The sequence below is a fragment of the Erythrolamprus reginae genome, unplaced genomic scaffold, assembly GCF_031021105.1.
Source record: "Erythrolamprus reginae isolate rEryReg1 unplaced genomic scaffold, rEryReg1.hap1 H_40, whole genome shotgun sequence".
NCBI classification, from domain to species: Eukaryota; Metazoa; Chordata; class Lepidosauria; order Squamata; family Dipsadidae; genus Erythrolamprus; species Erythrolamprus reginae.
The window spans coordinates 43,299-61,502 of NW_027248496.1; positions in this window are offsets into that span (position 1 = coordinate 43,299).

Consider the following 18,204-nt stretch of genomic DNA (forward strand, 5'->3'; position numbering starts at 1 on the left):
TTTTTCGAGTTACGAACGGTTCAGGAGGCTGAAGTGAAGTCTGCCCGGAGACCGATGACACTGCAGATGGGAGAATTTCCATTGGCCCATGGAAATTCTCCCATCTGCAGCGTCATCGGTCTCCGGGCAGATTTTCCTTTGACCTCAGCCTTGAAGCAACGTCAGCTTCCTGAACAGCGAACCCGGAAATTCGGCAAAAGTTCGGGGTTCAGGAGGTTGCTGGGAAGCCCCCCAGCCCGGTGGTCACCTTTTAAAACAGCCGGGCGGCTTCCCAGGAGCCTCCAAACGCCGAACTTTTGCCAAACTTCCGGGTTCTGAAGTGAATTCAAGTCGAGGGAGAATCTGCCCGGAGACCGATGACGCTGCAGATGGGAGAATTTCCATTGGCCTTCCTGGATGTTGCCAATTTTTTTGCGGTTTTTTTTTTTGGTTGCACGAATTAATTGACGTTACATTGTTTCCTATGGGAAACAATGTTTCGTCTTACGAACCTTTCGTGTTACGAACCTCCTCCTTGCACCAATTAAGTTCGTATCTTGAGGTATTACTGTAATACTCTAATGATGAAAATAGTAATCAACCTATGTAATCAGCCATCTACATTCCATTATTTATATAGAAAATATACTGTAAATGTAAATTGACTATATATACATCGTATATCAAGATTAATAATACCCTTGCTTTGCAAGATATTAAAAAAGGTATTGATTTGAATCTATGAAATATTCTTCATTGTACCATTACTAGCAGGCACATTCCAGTATAAATACAAAAATAAACTTCTGGGCATTAAGGAGACCTTCAAAATGGAACAAGTGAACCCAAGAGGTCCTCTTGGTTGAAACCACTTGATGTTCTGAATTCCTAGCTTGATTAGAAAGTGGGCCCAATGTCACAGAACCAGGTACGATGCTTCATTGAATCAATTATATGAAGGTAATCCTTGACAGATTACTGATTTGGCAAAACCTGTCTCAAAAACAGCAGCTGTGAGAAGGATTTTGGAGTCGAAGAATCACTTTAACAGGAGCCAGTATTCCAGTATTTAAGGGGTTGCCACAAAGAAGAGGGGGCTAAATTATTCTCCAAAGCACCAAAGGGCAGGACAAGAAACAATGGTTGGAAAGTAACCAAAGAGAGAAGCAACCTGGAACTAAGAAGAAACTTCCTAATAGTGAAGACAATTAACCATTGGAATAACTTGCCTCCAGATGTTATGGGTGCTTAAAACCTTTATCCCTGGAGGTTTTAAGCACAGTCACTTCTCTGAAATGGTATAGGGTATCCTGCTTGAGCAGGGGGCAGGAATAGAATAGAATTCTTTTATTGGTCAAGTGTGATTGGACACGCAAGGAATTTGTCTTTGGTGTCTATGCTCTCCAATGTGCTTCACAGATCTATTCTGATTCTCATTCTGTCTTATGACCGGTCAATTAACAAAATGTTTGGCAACTCAATGGATTACACTGTGGTACTTATGACCCAGTTCTGAAATTCTAATTTATTTATTTGTTTGTTTATTATTTATTTATTCAATTTTTATGCCACCGTTCTCCTTAGGCTCAGGGCGGCTTACAACCTGTTAACAATAGCACTTTTTAACAGAGTCAGCATATTGCCCCCCCCCCACAATCCGTGTCCTCATTTTACCCACCTCAGAAGGATGGAAGGCTGAGTCAACCTTGAGCCGGTGACGAGATTTGAACCAGACCTGTAGATCTAGCAGCCAGCTTCAGTGGCCTGCAGTACTGCACTCTACCTGCTGCGCCACCCCGGATTTCTAATGGCCGTCCTCCATGATCATGCGACTGCACATGGAGAACTCAGCGACCGTCCCACAGTTAGTGTGATTTGTACTATTCAGGGCCACGTTTTCCCAGTTGCAATGTATGGCTGTGAAAGTTGGACCACAAGGAACGATAAGCAGCAAAGAATGGAGGCCTTTGAACTACAGTGCTGGAGAAGACTCCGGCGAGTCCCTTGGACTGCAAGGCGGTCCAACCGGTCAGTCCTAGAGGAGATCTACCCTGACTGCTCTTTAGAAGGCCAGATCCTGGAGATGGAACTCAAAGACTTTGGCCACCTAATGAATAGGAAGGAAGGACTCGCTGGAGAAGAGCCTAATGCTGGGAAAGATTGAGGGCAAAAGAAGAAGGGGGACAACAGAGAATGAAGAGGCTAGATAGAGTCACTGAAAACAGTCGGCATGAGCTTAAATGGACTCTGGGGGATGGTAGAGGACAGGAAGGCCTGGAGGAAAGTTGTCTATGGGGTCACAAGAGGTTGGACATTAGTGCAACAACAACAAAATGGCCACATGACTGCATTTTATGAAGTTGTGGCAAAACCCAGCATTTATTTCTGGCTTTTGGCAAAAACTGGCCCATAATGAGCCACTGATTCACCAAATAAGCAGTGTTTACTTCACAACCATCTCAAAAAATGTCATGAAATTGAGTGAAATATGTGGGTGGTTAGGAGACCTCTGAGGTCCCTTCCAACCCTAGGATGTAGTAGTAGTAGTAGTAGTAGTAGTAGTAGTAGTAGTAGTAGCAGCAGTAATAATAATAATAGTAATAATAACAACAACAAACAACAGAAGAACAACAAGAACGGGGGTGGCGCAGCAGGTAGAGTGCTGTACTGCAGGCCACTGAACCTGACTGTAGATCTGTAGGTCAACGGTTCAAATCTCATCACAGGCTCCAGGTTGATTCAGCCTTCCATCCTTCCGAGGTGGGTAAAATGAGGACCTGGATTGTGGGGGCAATAGGCTGGCTCTGTTAAAAAGTGCTGTAAGCCGCCCTGAGTCTAAGGAGAAGGGCGGCATAAAAATAATCAAATAAGTAAATAAATAAACAACAAGTTGGAAGGGACCTTGGAGGTCTTCTAGTCCGACCCCCTGCTTAGGCAGAAAACCCTACACTACTTCAGACAGATGGTTATCCAACATCTGCTTAAAAATTTCCAAAGTTGCATTCACAACTTCTGGAGGCAAGCTGTTCCACTGATCAACAGTTCTGACTGTCAGGAAATTTCTCCTTAGTTCTAAGTTGCTTCTCCCCTTGTTTAGTTTCCAACCATTTCTTCTTGTTCTACCCTCAGGTGCTTTGGGGGATAGATTGACTCCCTCTTCTTTGTGGCAACCCCTGAGATACTGGAAGACTGCTATCATGTCTCCCCAGTCCTTTTTTTCATCAAACTAGCCATGCCCCATTCCTGAAACCGTTCTTCATATGTTTTAGCCTCCAGTCCCCTAATCATTATGTTCTATTTTTTTCCATTCAAAAAAGAACCAAGGGCAGTAAAAAAAAAAAAAAAAAGTAAGATTTGCAGTTTGATCACTTGACAGAGGAATTTTTTCAGTCCTATCGCATAACATAAAATTCTACCCTTTCCTATTTTTCTTTAACACTGCAACAAGTTTAACCAACAGTTCTGTTTCTTACGTGTTTTACGGCAACAAAATAATTTCTTCTACAAGGGGAAAAAACTATTCTCAGTAAGAATTCAAGAACAAGAATTTATCACTAAATGCCACCAGGCTTCTATGAATTATGCATCTTGGGTGAATAAAATATCTTCCAGTCGTATCCCACTGCAGGAGTGTAATATTCAATAGCTCTTTTTTCACCTAAACACTTCAAATAAGGGAGATCAGTTTTCAGATATTGGCCGCTGCATTAAGAGAGATGAAAAAGCAAGAGATAAAGCCCAATGAAAAGGATTTTTTTTTACAGAATATAGTATTGTTGAGACAAACATGTTTGCGCCCATAGCATTTGGCTGTTTGAAATTGAAGAAAATTGCACGCACATCCATACACCTGTCTAAGCATTGAATATTTATAAACTGCCTTTCCCTTCCAATTCAGATAAGCATTTAAATGTGGACTTTTTGACATCTTATTTTCAGATACTTTTTATTTGAAAAATTCATGCGGAAACTCAATATTTTGCGGATATTTGTGAAGGTCATGTGTAGTGAGTAGGGTGATTCAGAAGTATCTTGCTATGACACTTAAGACACTCAAGAAAAGTGATTTTCCTATCTGTTTCGATTTAATCAGTTGTGGTCCACCAGTGGCTTGTGGAGCTAGTAGCAGTGTTAAAGAAACAGAGAGTTAGATAAATGGAAAAATCTTCAGATATCATTTATGGGCAGAACTGCACTGATTATGATGAACATATTATCTCATTCCTATTTTAAACAATAGGATTTTTAAATATTTTAAAGAGATTTATACAATGATTTCAAACTTTGTCTGGCAACAAAAAAGAGAGTGCGAATAAGTCTAAAATTGTTTCAAGATGCCAGGACTAGAGGGGGATTTGGACTATTGTATTGACATGGATGAGAGAATGGATCTTACAGTATTAAGCAATCAAAGGCTCTCGACATAGAAGGACATGACTTGCAGATAGGCTGGCTCATGCTTATATGGTATGGGAAAAATAAAATGCAGTATTTTTCAGTGTATAAGAGAGACATTTTTTCTCCCTAAGAGGCTGATAATTAGGGTGCGTCTTATACTCTGAATGTAGCTCCCCCCGCCATCCCTAACTAGCTGCTAATGATCTTCCCAGCTCTTACATTGCAGGCTCTTTCATTGTTTCTCTCTGTGAAGAATGTTTTCCAAGCCCTAAGTCTTTGCAGGGTTTTTTTCATTACTCTAACTCACTCTGAGTAAGTTTCTTTCCAGCCCTAACCAGGTGCTAACAATGTTCCCAGCTCTTGCCCGCTTACAAGCTCTTTCACTGTTACTCTCTGCAAAGAAGAATGTTTTCCGAGCCCTACGTCTTTGCAGCGTTTTTTCCATTGCTCTACTTGCTCAGACTGTTTCTTTCCAGGTGCTAATGATGTTCCCAGCTCTTACTGGCTTTCAAGCTTTCATTGTTATTGTCTCAGAATAAACATCTTTTAAGCCCTTAACTAAGGGATAAAATAATGTGCTGAAACTGACCAGACTAACGATGCTAGCCAGATGAACACCTGATTTCCCCCCCCTTATTTTCCTCCCCCAAAACTAAGATGTGTCTTATATTCTGGTGCGTCTTATACTCTGAAAAATGCGGGACATATTTATTTTCAGAGACATCATACTAAGAACTAATAGTTGGTAGCAGAGTCAGACAGCGAGGAGGCTACAGAGGACCATGGGCCAGTCTTGGAGTGTGGAGGCAGAGATACAGCCTGAGCCATCTGGGAGTTCTGTGCTGACTCCAGAGTGGGCAATTAATTTTGCCATGGGGCCGCATGAGAAATTGGGATGGTTTTAGAGGGCCGGACTAATATAATTAACTCAGTTCTATCCAGTACTGTAAAGACATAGACCCTGGCCTGACCTAAACACCCAGACCCATTCTACAGACCCCTAATTGTTTGCTTTCAGCAACATGGTGCACCACAGTCATGCGTTGGAGTGTTTGCGTGGTTTCTGTGCTCGGCCACTCTTGGTAGAAGGTCGGGGTCCGCTCCAGTGCGAGGATGAAAGAGCTTACCGCATCTGCCGGGACTCCTCCAATTCCTGCTTTCCTCAGGATTCATCAGGAAAGCAGGAACCGGAGTGGCCCCGGCAGACGCGGTGAGCTCTTTCATCCTCACACTGGAGCGGACCTCGAGTCCCCGACCACCGTGGATCAATGACAGACAGCAGGCGGGCCGGATGCAGCCTGCGGACTGCCCTTTGCCCAGATTTGCTCCAGAGGCTGACGTGAACGAGGCAGAGGAAGAGGGAGAGCCTCTTCCCAATACGCGCATGTACAGAGCAAGAAGAGTTAGAGAGAAAAGAGCTACTCGGGAGTAAGGCTTGAAGATGATTGGCCCCTCCCATAGGACATAAAAGAGGAACAACTAGATGTGCTCCTTGCAAGAAGCAACTTGGTTCAATTCTGGTGTAACTCAGCATCTCAGTTCTGACTCTGTGTTCTGTCTGGCCTTGCAAAGCTCCTTGCCAATTAGGTCTTTGGCAGTCTGTCAAGAGAGATAAAGGTTGGTGCTTATCAGCCTTCTCCCAAAATACTTCTGTCAGACTAATTAACATTGTTTGGGAATTATTATGGCTGGCAATGAACGTAATTCATAGCCGTTGAAATAAAAAGAGGGTTTGGGGAGGGATAAGTTTGTGTTTTATCAGGAAGCCTAGATCAAAACATCTACCTTGTTACATCTGAAGAACTTCAAGTTCTTGTCCATAAGAATTATGATTACAAGGCAGCAAGCTAGTTCCCAGCAGGCAAAACCATTATTTCAATTCTAATTCCAATTGCAATTCAAGTATTAGAGTCCTCGGCTTAGAATCACAATTGACCCCAAAATTTTTGTGGTTAAGTGAGATATTTGTTAAGTGAGTTTTGCCCCATTTTATGACCATTCTTGTTACAGTTGATAAGTAAGTAAGCGCCATCATTAAGTGAATCTGCTTCCTCATTGTCTTGTCGGAAAGTCGCAAGAGGGGATCACATGACAGTGATCTCCCAGGACAGTGCAACCGTCACAAGTATGAACCAGTTGGCAAGCATTTGAATTTTTTTTTTTTAAAAAAATAATGTTTATTGGTTATATACAAATATATACAAAGAAACAATACAAAACAGTGTTGACAAGACAAGGTGTTCATATCATAAGCATCTGATCATTGTTTCCAATAGGGTCGAACAAACCACATTTAACAATAACATTGAACATAAGACAACCCCTTCCCCCCCCCCCCCCGCTGCCAATCTGCAGCTATATTTATTTTTTATTTTCCCGGCTATTCTGTCAGCGGAATCATATTTCTTAAAGTTTGCTTAATCGTTGGTCTAAAACTTCCTTTTCTAAATAATGTGTTTAATATTATGATTGTTATAGTTCTAATTTGTTTCTATCCTAAAAAAGAAAAGAAAAATAAATAAAATAAAAAAAAGGGTGTCAGCGAGCAAGCAAATAAATTGTTTTGTTTTGTTCTTCTCCCTTTCTCCCCCCGTTCTTGATCTTTTTATAATTTGTTTTATTGTATTTTGTTTCCTTTCCCTTCTATAGCTCTCTCCCTTTCATTGATCCAGTTGTAGAACTTGTCCCATGTGGTTATATTTTTTGTTTCCTTGTTGTCTTTCAGTTTTCGTGTTAAGGAGTCATACTCGGCGCAATTGAATATTTTTTTAATCATTTCTCTGTCTGATGGTACCTCTTCCCTTTTCCAGTTTTGAGCTATTGATATTCTGCTTGCTGTTATAATGTGTTGGATTATATAGTAATCTGTTTTCTTTATTTTTGTGTCTATTATTCCTAATAAAAAGATCTCTGGTTTAAATGAGAGATTAATGCCCGTAATTTCGAATATCCAGGACTTTATTTTGCTCCATAATTTTTTTATTTTTGGACAGCTCCACCAGATATGGAAGAAGGTTCCAGAGGGATTTGAACATCTCCAACAGTTTGGTCTGGTTTTGGGGAAAATCTGTGCTAGTCTTGATGGCAACCTGTGCCACCTATAGAACATTTTTATAATGTTTTCTTTGTATGGTACTGACTTAGTGATTTTGTAGTTCTTATTCCAGATTGTCTCCCATTGGTCTATATGAATATTGTAGCCAAAGTTCTTTGCCCAGCTGGTCATTGGGTCTTTTGATATTTCAGTTTCCATTTCATAATTTATTAAGTAGCTGTATATTCTTGTAATAATTTTTTTTCCCTTCCTAATATTAGTTTATCAAGGGGTGTATCCTGTGCCAATATTCCTTCGTTTTTAGTGTCTTTTTGCCATTTTGAAAATATTATGTTCTGTTCTGCTAACTCTTCCTTTGTTTTTATATTTCCTTCTGTATTTAGTAAGTGGTTGTAAGTTATCATGTTTTTTAATTCTGTAATGTTCGGGTGGGTAAGAGCTTCCAGACTGGAATACCATCTAGGTATTTTTGTATAATGGTCTTTTTTTAATTTGAGCCATGTTGTTATTAAGACGTCTCTGATCATGTGATTTTTGAAATAGGTCGGAATCTTTTGGTGCTGATTCCATAACATATTATGCCAACCAGAGAGCATGTCATGGCCTTCTAGTGCCAGTGTTCTCTCTGCTTTAAGCTCTATCCAATCTTTGATCCATAGTAAATTAGATGCTAAATGATATATCTTAAAGTCTGGTAACCCCAAACCTCCTTGTTTGGTTCTATCTTGTAGCCATTTTAATCTTATCCTGGGCCTTTTGTTGTTCCATGAATTTAGAAGTAATTTTATTCAATCTATTGAAGAAGTGATTATTTAATTTTGTTGGGATTGTTTGGAAGAGGTACAAGAATTTCGGCAGTATTGACATTTTGATTGTCGCTATTCTGCCTAGTAGTGAAATTTGCAGCTTATCCCAATCTTTTAATTGTTTCTCAGTTGTCTTTAATAATCTTTCATAATTATTTTCTTTAATGGTGCTACATTTTTTTGTCAGTAAAATCCCCAAGTATTTGACTATTATAACTATTTTAATTTCCAGAATTTCTTCCAGATTATTTTCTTGCTCTTTTGTCATATTTTTGGTTATAATTTTAGTTTTTTGAGTGTTTATTTTTAAACCTGCTACCTTGCCGAAATCCTCCACCTCTTTCATAATGTATTTCCCCGATTCCAGTGGGTTTTCTAATATCAAGACTAAGTCATCAGCATAAGCCTGTAATTTGAACTCTTGCCCTTTAGTTTTCAATCCTCTTATTTTAGAGTTGGCTCTAATCTGTCTTAACATGGTTTCTGTAACAAGGATATATAATAGCGGGGATAATGGGCAGCCTTGACGAACCCCTTTTTCAATCTGAAGTCTATCGGTTAAATCCCCATTAATTGCGATTCTTGTGTGTTGTTTGTAGTAAATTGTCTCAATCATTCTAATGAATTTGGCGCCGAATTTCATATGTTTTATTAATTCTATCATGAATCCCCAATTTAGATTGTCAAAGGCTTTTTGGGCGTCTAGAAAGATGAGAGCTAATTGTCTGAATGTTTTTCATAGAATTCTAGAACGTCTAATATTATCCTCGTGTTGTTTCTAATGTGTCTACCGGGTAGAAAGCCATTTTGATCCGAATGTATCTTGTTGTTTAAAACTGTTTTTAGTCTGTTTGCCATTATACTCATGAAAATTTTGTAGTCCACATTTAGCAGGGAGATGGGTCTATAATTTTGAATTCTATGCTTCTCTTCTTCATTCTTAGGAATTAAACTCGTAATTGCCTCCGTCCAAGAGTTAGGCATTAAGCCTTTTTCTAGGACTTCATTATAAAGTGTTAGTAGGAGGTCTCCTAAATCAGTGGAGAATTCTTTGTAGAATTCACAAATGATACCATCTGGACCTGGGGCTTTATTGTTTTTCAGGTTTTTAATTGTTTCCTCCAGTTCAGTTATCGTAATTTCTTTGTTCAACCTTTTTCTTTCGTTATCAGTCAGTTCTCCCGGTTCGGATTTTGTTATATACATCTTTTGTTCCTCTGGCGTTTTTATTTCCCTTTTGTATAATTCTGTATAATAGTCAGTGGCAATTTGTTTTTTCCCTTCTACCGTGGATTGTCTTTCTCCCCTGCTATCTTCTAGCGAATGAATATATCGTTCATTTTCTTCTTTTTTAAGTTTGTAGGCTAGCCATCTACCCGGCTTATTTGCATTTTCAAAATAGTCTAATTTAGCCCTTTTTAGTTTCCATGATAATTCATCCTGAGCCATTAAATTAATTTGGTGATTTAATTTATCCTTTTCCTCTATAAGTTTCTCATTTGAAATATCTTGTTGTAAATCTGTTTCTAATTGTTTAATTCTGGCTAGGTAATCTTTAATTTTTTGGTTTTTAATTTTCTTTACTCTAGAGGAGTATGAAATAGTGATTCCTCTTAAATATGCCTTTAAGGTGTCCCATAGGTTTTGTATAGAAGTGTCTTCATTCCAGTTATCTTTAAGAAAAAAAGTTAATTCTCTTTTTACCTGGTCAGTGTAGTTTTTTTCCTTAAGTAATAATTGGTTTAGGGACCATTTTTGAAAGTTTTTCTTTGGTTCTTTTATCTTAATTATAATTGGGTGATGATCTGCCCATATATTGGGGCCGATCTCCACTTGTTCTATACACTTGTCCATGTTCAGGTTACCCCAGGCCATATCTATTCTTGACCAGGATTGGTGTGGGTTTGAAAAAAAAATATATTCTCTATTCCCCTGATGTCTTTCTCTCCATAGATCCAAAAGATTAAATTCTCTTGTTAGTTCAAAAAAATTGTTAGGTAGAATTTTCCTATCCTGAATTTTTGTTGTTGTTGTTTTGTAGTCTTTTTTTTTGTCAGGGATCGCGTTGAAGTCTCCTAATATACACATGTTTTTCCCTTCTAGTTGTGTTAGTTGATCGTTTATTTTTTGGTAAAATTCTGATTGGTTTGTGTTTGGGGCATATATCACCATCAAGACTGCAGGACTTTGGCCAATTTTGATTTTCAGATTGAGTATTCTTCCGTCTGGATCTGCATAGATTAGTTCCGGTTGTAGCCTCTCTTTTACATACACCGCTATGCCTCTTTTTTTTGTTTCTGCTAGCGCCGTGAACAATTTCCCTAATTTTTTATTCTTAAGTAAGTTCTGGTCTTGTGATCTAATGTGTGTTTCTTGTAAGCAGATTATATCTGCTTCTTCTTTCTTAAGTTTAATCATTGTTTGTTTTCTTTTTATAATTGAGTTTAGTCCATTTATATTAACTGAGAAATTTTTTAGTAATTTCATATTTATTTTAAAGAATACGGAGAGAGAGAAAAAGAGAGAGAAAGAGAAAAAAAACAAACAAACAAACAAACAAACAAAGCTCTTTTTAGTTAACTTTTTATTTGCTTGTTCGCTGAAGTTCCCTTTCTGTATTTATTGTTTGTTGTTTATCTATATCTAAGTGCGTGCTCTGTTGTAGTTGGTGTTGTGTACTTTCCTTTCTACTTCCTTTTTGCTGTTGCTCTTGTTGTCACTCTACTTTCTTCTCTAGAACTGAGATCTTTCTCACTTTCTGCACTTTGTTGTCCTTGCTCACTTTCTTCTAGTCTGGTCTGAGGGACTCCTTCAGGGCCAAATGTGTTTTCTCCTTCCAAGTTTTGTAAAATAAAATTATCTGCTTTTTCGAAAGAGTCAATCTTATACTTTTTGCCTTTCCAAGTTACCAACAAACCCTCTGGGATCAGCCATCTGAAGGGAATTTCTCTCCTCATCAGTTTGGCGGTCAAGAAGTGGAACTCTCTTCGCCTCTCTCTAATTCTTTTGGGTACCTGTTTCAGTATAGTTATTTCCCTATCATTATACAGTATTTGTTCGTTTCTGGTGTTTCTGTAGATCGCGTCTCTTGCAGTTTTTTTTGTGAAACGAATATGTACCTCTCTTGGAACTTTATTTTTTTTGGCGTAGTTGATTTGGATCCTGAAAACCTCGTCTATGTGGTTTTTCACTTCTTCCTCATCTATCTGCAGATTTTCCGATAGAATCTTTACCATTTTGGAGGTTAGATCTTCATCCGCCTGTTCAGGGACATTTTGAAAACGAAGGTAATAAGAGGCTTTCTCCATCTCTAGAACCGCTACGGCCCCTTCCAACTCCTTGTTTTCCGCCTTTAATCTTCCCTCGGCAAGAACGATGTTTTTATCCGTTTTTGTTATGTTGGCTTCCATGCTTCTAATTCTAAGTTTCTTGGTTGTTGACCGTTTCTTGGACAGATCCCATTTTTGCCTCTAGGCCTTCAATCTTATCTGCCATCTTCTCAAAGTTTTTGTTGGTTTCTTCTTGGTTTTTAACCATTGTTTCCTGTGTTGCAATGGAAGTTTCTTGACTTCTTGCCATAAATTCTTGAATGAGATCCAGAGAGGCTTGGATTGAATGTAAGGTCGGTAGTTGGCTTTGTTTTTCTATAGAGGCCATCTCCGTGGTCTGTTTCAAGTTGAGGATATTTGGGCTTCCTGCAATATTTGTTTTCTTAGATGTTTTAGTAAAGGTTGTTGACATACTTGAAAGGGATTTACTTGTAGAGTTAATAGTACAAGATTCGTTTTTGAATGATGCAATTATCTAGAAGTATTTAGTTATGGATTGGATTGACTCTTTTCTGTTATGCAAATTTACAAGTTTAAGTCACTTCTACATTTGCCCTCAGACCATGTACCTAATTTTTTCTTTTTATTTCATCCTAAAATGTTTAAAATGTTTAAATGTTTTACTACTAAAATCCTAAATCCCAAATTTCTGGTAAAATTTACTAAGTGAATAGTTTTATGTATAATTTATATTAACACTGTTAAATGCTTTAATTCAATCAATAAATCACCCTCTGGTCTCAGATAAACCACTATTCCCAGTCAGTTCTGTCTTTCAAATCTTCTAGATGTACAGCATATACTATAAACAAGTTGAATGCATGAAACAGTTAATTGAGTTTCATCTAAAGTACTAGACTTTGTAGGTTATATAACTTATATATCAATTTGTAACATTAAATATGGTTTTGTAATCTTAGAAATTTTACTTGTGCTTATATATTTAATATACTTATGTACTTATGCTTATACTTATATACCTTCTACTAACTATTAATGAGTAATAAATTAATCTTCAATAGATATTAAATATTAAATATTAAATGTTAACAAATGTTGTCATAAATACAATTCATTAAATCTCTCAAATCTGTTAAGTCTACCAATAATTAATAGTTAATAATGATCACAGTTAAATAACAGTTAGTAATAAGGGATTAAGATTAAGAAGATTTATAATTTACAATATTTGAAATATGAAATATATAGGTTGTTTAAGATGCTCTAATTAATAAGTAAGCAAGTTTTGGTAACAGTTAAAAGGTAAGAAATGGAAAAAGAAGAAAAAGAAAGAGAGAAAGAGGAAGAAAAGAAAAGCTACAAACTAAAAAGCTAGTTTAGGAGTAATTGATAAAAATCCACTTTCCAGGCTGAGCTAAGGTGCTAATCCTCCTTCTTTCGTGCGTTCTTCGTCGTTCCTCGGCGTCTGATGTCTTCTTGTTTCCTCGGCTCTCGTTACCTCTGCGTCACTTCCGTTGCCTTCCGCTGCACAACTGATTCACAACCCCCCGATTGCTCTCCCGGCCTCAAAAGAGGCAAAATGACTCGGCAAATAAATCAGCAAATCTTCTTCTGTTTCACCCTCTCCGCTCCTTCCTTCTATTTCACGCCACCGCTCGTCCGCTGCTCCGCCGCACCGCCTCTCCACCTTCCTTCGTTCTCCTCGTCCACCACGCCTTTCTCCTCTTCTGTGTGTGTTTGTTTCGCCACTCTTCCTTCCGAGCATACGCTGCAAACGCTGCTCCTCCACTTATTGCTCCTTCACTTATTGCTCCGGTTGCCGGCAAAACACACAGAAGTCAAGTCTGGCCGTCTCTCCTCACTTCCTTCTTTTCCACCTTCCCACCATTCACTTCCTCTCACTCACTCCGACTTCCTTTTGCTTTCTTTAACTCACGCTCCAAACACAACGGTCGCCGCTTTACCGCACTCCAGGAGACTCACAACACTGAATGCAAAGGTAACCTCAACACCTTCTGGTTTAAATAACGGAAAGTTACTATTGCGCTCTGCTGATTCTCACTGATTACACCGCCTGTAGCTTCGACTCCCTGGTGGTAGTTTACTGTGGCGGGCCTTTAGGCCTTTGGGTTGAGGTAAACCACAACTTTTTTTTCCGCCCGTTCACGGGGATCCGCCTCTCTGCCCGGGGGGTTTTGCGTGCCCCTCCTTCCTTGAGACTTCCCCTTTCTTTAGCACCCTCGACCGTGAGGAGCTGTCTCCGTTATCACGGCTAACATTTGAATTTTGATTACGTGACCATGGGGGAATGCTTCAAAGGTCGTAACCTTGAAAAAATGGTCGTAAGTCAGTTTTTTCATTCCTGTTTGTACGGTCACTAAATAAACTGTTATAAGTCAAGGACTACCTGCATAAGCCTAATTTCCATCCATGAACTGGCACCTGAGTTTGCCTAGAATCTACTCAAGTAAGGGACAAAAATGGGCCATTGTACTCACCTGAACAGTCTTCTCGATGCAGTGCGAGGAGAGTCCAACATGGGTGATACTTCAGCCTGATTGGTTAGGGACTGAGTGTGATTAGAATAATAATTAGCTCCGCCCCATACCTACCCCCAATAGCTCAGTCAATAAAAACGAAGGAGTAGTGCAACAAACATAACTTTATTAAACCAACAGTAAAAGAATTGAAATGGCCGGGTGGGTTTGGACTCTCCTCGCAGTGCATCGAGAAGACCATTCAGGTGAGTACAACGGTCTTTCTCCAATGCACTGCTGCAGAGAGTCCAACATGGGATATACCCAAGCTTACGATGACAGGGCGGGAGAAGGCTGGACCATGTGTTTCACACACCCACTGTAGCACTCTTCGGCCAAAGGCCGCCTCTGTGGACCCAAACAAGTCCGGTCTATAGTGCTTGATAAAAGTATCTGGAGTGATCTAAGTGGCCGCTCGACAAATGTCCTCTAAGGGAGCCTAAGCATTCCACGCTGTCGGTGTTGCAGCACTCCTCGTAGAGTGGGCGGTAATGTTTCCAGGAATCGGCAGTGACTGTGATTCGTAAGCAGTGACAATACAGGATCTCACCCAACGGCTAATTGTCGTAGGGGACACCCTGGCCCTAAAGGAAGATGGCGCAAATGACACAAACAGGGCTTCCGTTTTACGGTATGGAGCAGTTTGCCGAATGTAAATCTTTAAGGCACGACGCACGTCTAGTTTGTGCCAACACAGTTCCAATGGGTGCACACCGTAAGAGCAGAAATCTGGCAGGATGAGCTCATTAGCTCTATGGAAGAGTGGGTTTACCTTTGGCAAAAAGGTTGGGTCCAGGCGTAACTCTACCCTATTTGGGTAAAATACGCACAGGTCAGGTCTGACAGATAGGGCTGCGAGTTTGGATACCCTCCTTGGCCAACGTAATGGCCACCAAGAAGGCCGTCTTGAATGACAGGAGCCGCAAGGAGATGTGGCGTAGAGGTTCAAATGGTGGTGCACACATCGCCTCCAAGACAGACGGAAGATCCCAGGTAGGAAACCTGTGTACTACCGGTGGGCTCAAATTGGCAGCACCTCTTAGGAAATCCCTGACCCAAGGGTGATGAGTCACAGACTTCCAATTATCCAGCTTCACAATTGTGGAGATGGCGGCGACTTGTCGTTGCAGCGTATTGGGAGCCAATCCCCTGTCGAATTCAGATTGTAAAAAGGCTAGCAAGGTGTCCACAGAAGCAAACTGAAGTTCCATTTGTAGTCCTGCACAGAATTGAGAAAAGGCCGCCCAAGTGGCCTGATATATTCTGGTAGTCAATGGTCTTAGAGCCGCTTGTATGGTTGAGACGACTCTTTCTGGCAACCATGCTTGTCTCATGCAGTCCCCCTCAAGTGCCACACGGCAAGTTTCCACCATTGAGGGTCGGAAGCCGCCATGGTGGAGGGAGTGTTAACTCCATAAGGTCCGCAAACCATGGACGACAAGGCCAATACGGTGCCTTGTCTAGAATTAGTTTGGTAATTACCCTGGGAATAAGGCACACTGGCGGAAAGGCATAGAGAAGCCCTGGTGGCCATGGGACCCTCAGGGCGTTGACTCCCTCGGCTCCCGGTGACGGGAAGCGAGAAAAAAAGCGAGGCAGCTGTGTATTTTCCGGCGTGGCGAACAAATCCACGAGCAGCATCCTGTACCTGTTGGTAATGTCTTGGAATGAGTCTGTGCCCAGGCTCCACTCCGTTGGATGCAGGGTGGACCTGCTTAGCCAACCTGCCTGCACATTGTCCACCCCTGAAATGTGTTCGGCTCGTATGGAGAGCAAATGACTCTCTGCCCAGGTCATCAGGGATTTGGCCTCCTTCATCAGCCTTCCCGATCTCGTCCTACCTTGATGATTTATGTGGGATCGAGCGGCCACATTGTCCATTAGTATCAATACATGATTGCCTTGGCACTGCGTCTGGAAGGCTTGTAAGGCTAAGAATACTGCCCTCAATTCTAGGAAATTGATGTTTATCTCCATCAAATCCTCCCCTGTCCATAATCCCTGGGCCACCTGCGAGTCGGAGTGTGCTCCCCAACCCGCAAGGCTCGAATCCGTGGTGATGACTACCTCGTCCTGTTTCAGGAACGGGAAGCCTCGAAGAATCGCTGTTGACTGCCACCAAGGAAGTGAACATCTCACCTTTCTGGGAACAAGCACCAAACGTGTAGAGTGGCTGGTTCTGCTCCGTTGAAAGGGTAGAAGGAACCACTGTAGCGTTCTGGCATGTAGTCGGGCCCAGGGAACAATGTCTATGCAGGAGACAAATGTTCCTAGCAGTTGAGATAGAAAGGCTAGGGACACTCGTTTCCGTTGGCAGAGGAGATCCACCATGCTTAGGATCTTTAGCTTGTGGTCCTCTGAAAAGTATACCTTGCACGAATGTCTATTATTGTGCCTAAATGTGGAAGGCACGTTGTCGGATTTAAATGACTCTTCAGTAGGTTTATTGTAAAACCGTGATGCTGTAAAACTTGAATGGTGCCCGCTTGGGGTTCTTTGAGAGAATCACGATGTCTAAATACGCCAGAAGGCGAATTGAACAAGACCTTAGGGATGCTGTGAGTATGTCCAAAAGCTTTGTAAACGTCATCGGGGCGGAGGATAACCCGAAGGGCATCTCCCGGTACTGGTAATGCTGGCTCTCTATGCAAAACCTGAGGTATTTCTGATGGTTGGGGTGTACCGGTACGTGGAGGTATGCCTCCTTCAGGTCGATAGAGGTCATCCAGTCGCCTTGTCTGATGGATGAGAGGATGGAATGCAGGGAGTGCATTTTGAATCTCAAATATCTGATGTAAATGTTGAGTTGCTTCAAACTGAGAATCAATCTGCATCCCACTGAAGCCTTGGGCACTATGAACACTATTGTATAGTACACTAGGCCTCTTTGACTTGGGGAACTGTCTCTATGGTCCCAATGTCGAGCAGATGATTCACCTCCTGAATTAGGAGGGCTCTCTTTTGAGGACAACGGGTCCATGGGCATTGCAAGAATCGTTGAGGAAGGGTTGAAAGGAAGTTGAGCCGCATACCCTGGGATATCGTGGAAAGAGCCCAAGCATCTGTTGAGGTCGATTCCCAAGCTTCTGTAAAGGACTGGAGCCGTCCTCCTATAAGGATGTTTCCCTCCGAGTCACTTCTGGCCCCGGAAGCCTTTCTGGTCGTTGGGTTTGAAAGGCTCCCTGGGCTGCTGATATTGTCTGGCTCGGTTTCAATAACCTCCTCTGTCAGCCCTATAGGTTCCCTGCTTGTATCCGCCTTGTGTATACGACCTTGGGTTCTGGGGGTTCGCCAAGGAAGAGTCCTGTCGAAATGGCTGCCGGCGAGCAAAGGGCGTCTGGCACCTGTCAGAGCATCTGGCGGATTTTGGTATCACCTTTCGCTTGTCTTTATCCTCTACAAGGACCTTGTCGAGCGAACTTCCAAAGAGCTGGCTTCCCTGGAAGGGTGCGGACACTAAATGCCACTTGGACTTGGCGTCCGCCTGCCAGGTCCTCAACCAGAGCAGGTGTCTAGAAGCGAGAGTTGTGGCCATGGCTCTGGAAGCGAACTTTGCCGCGTTCAACGTGGCGTCTGCCGAAAATTTGAAGGCAAGAATCAACTTACTGAGGTCTTGTCTTATATGGCTGTCCTCAGGCCCCACCTTGGCTTGCATGTCTTGTAGTCAAAGTATATATGCTCTGTTAAAAAATTATGCGGCAGAAGCGGCTCTCAGTGACCAGGAGGCCATCTGATGTGTCTTGCGAATCAATGTCTCAGCTCTTCTATCGTCGGGCTTTAAACCCTCAGCAAGCTCTGATGGAACGATTGCATTCGAGACCAGACCTGCCACTGGTTCGTCTATAGTTGGAAAGGACAGCAGCTCTTCGATCTCGGGGTCGAAGGTGTAAAATCGACCTTCCATTACAGAAGCCGCGGGGTGCTGCCATGGGCATTTCACATTTTCCATAAAGATCTGAGACAATGGAATGTGGGATGCTTCCTTTTGTGGCTCTGAAAATAAACGGCCGTTCCAACAAGAAAAGCGTGTGTCTCCGCTGCAGGCGGCTTTTTTAAAGACGCGCCCGTCAGCTGTGAAGCAGTCCGATCCTCAGGAAAACCTTCTGGCTCCCTCGCCGCTCTGATATGATGGGCGCGCT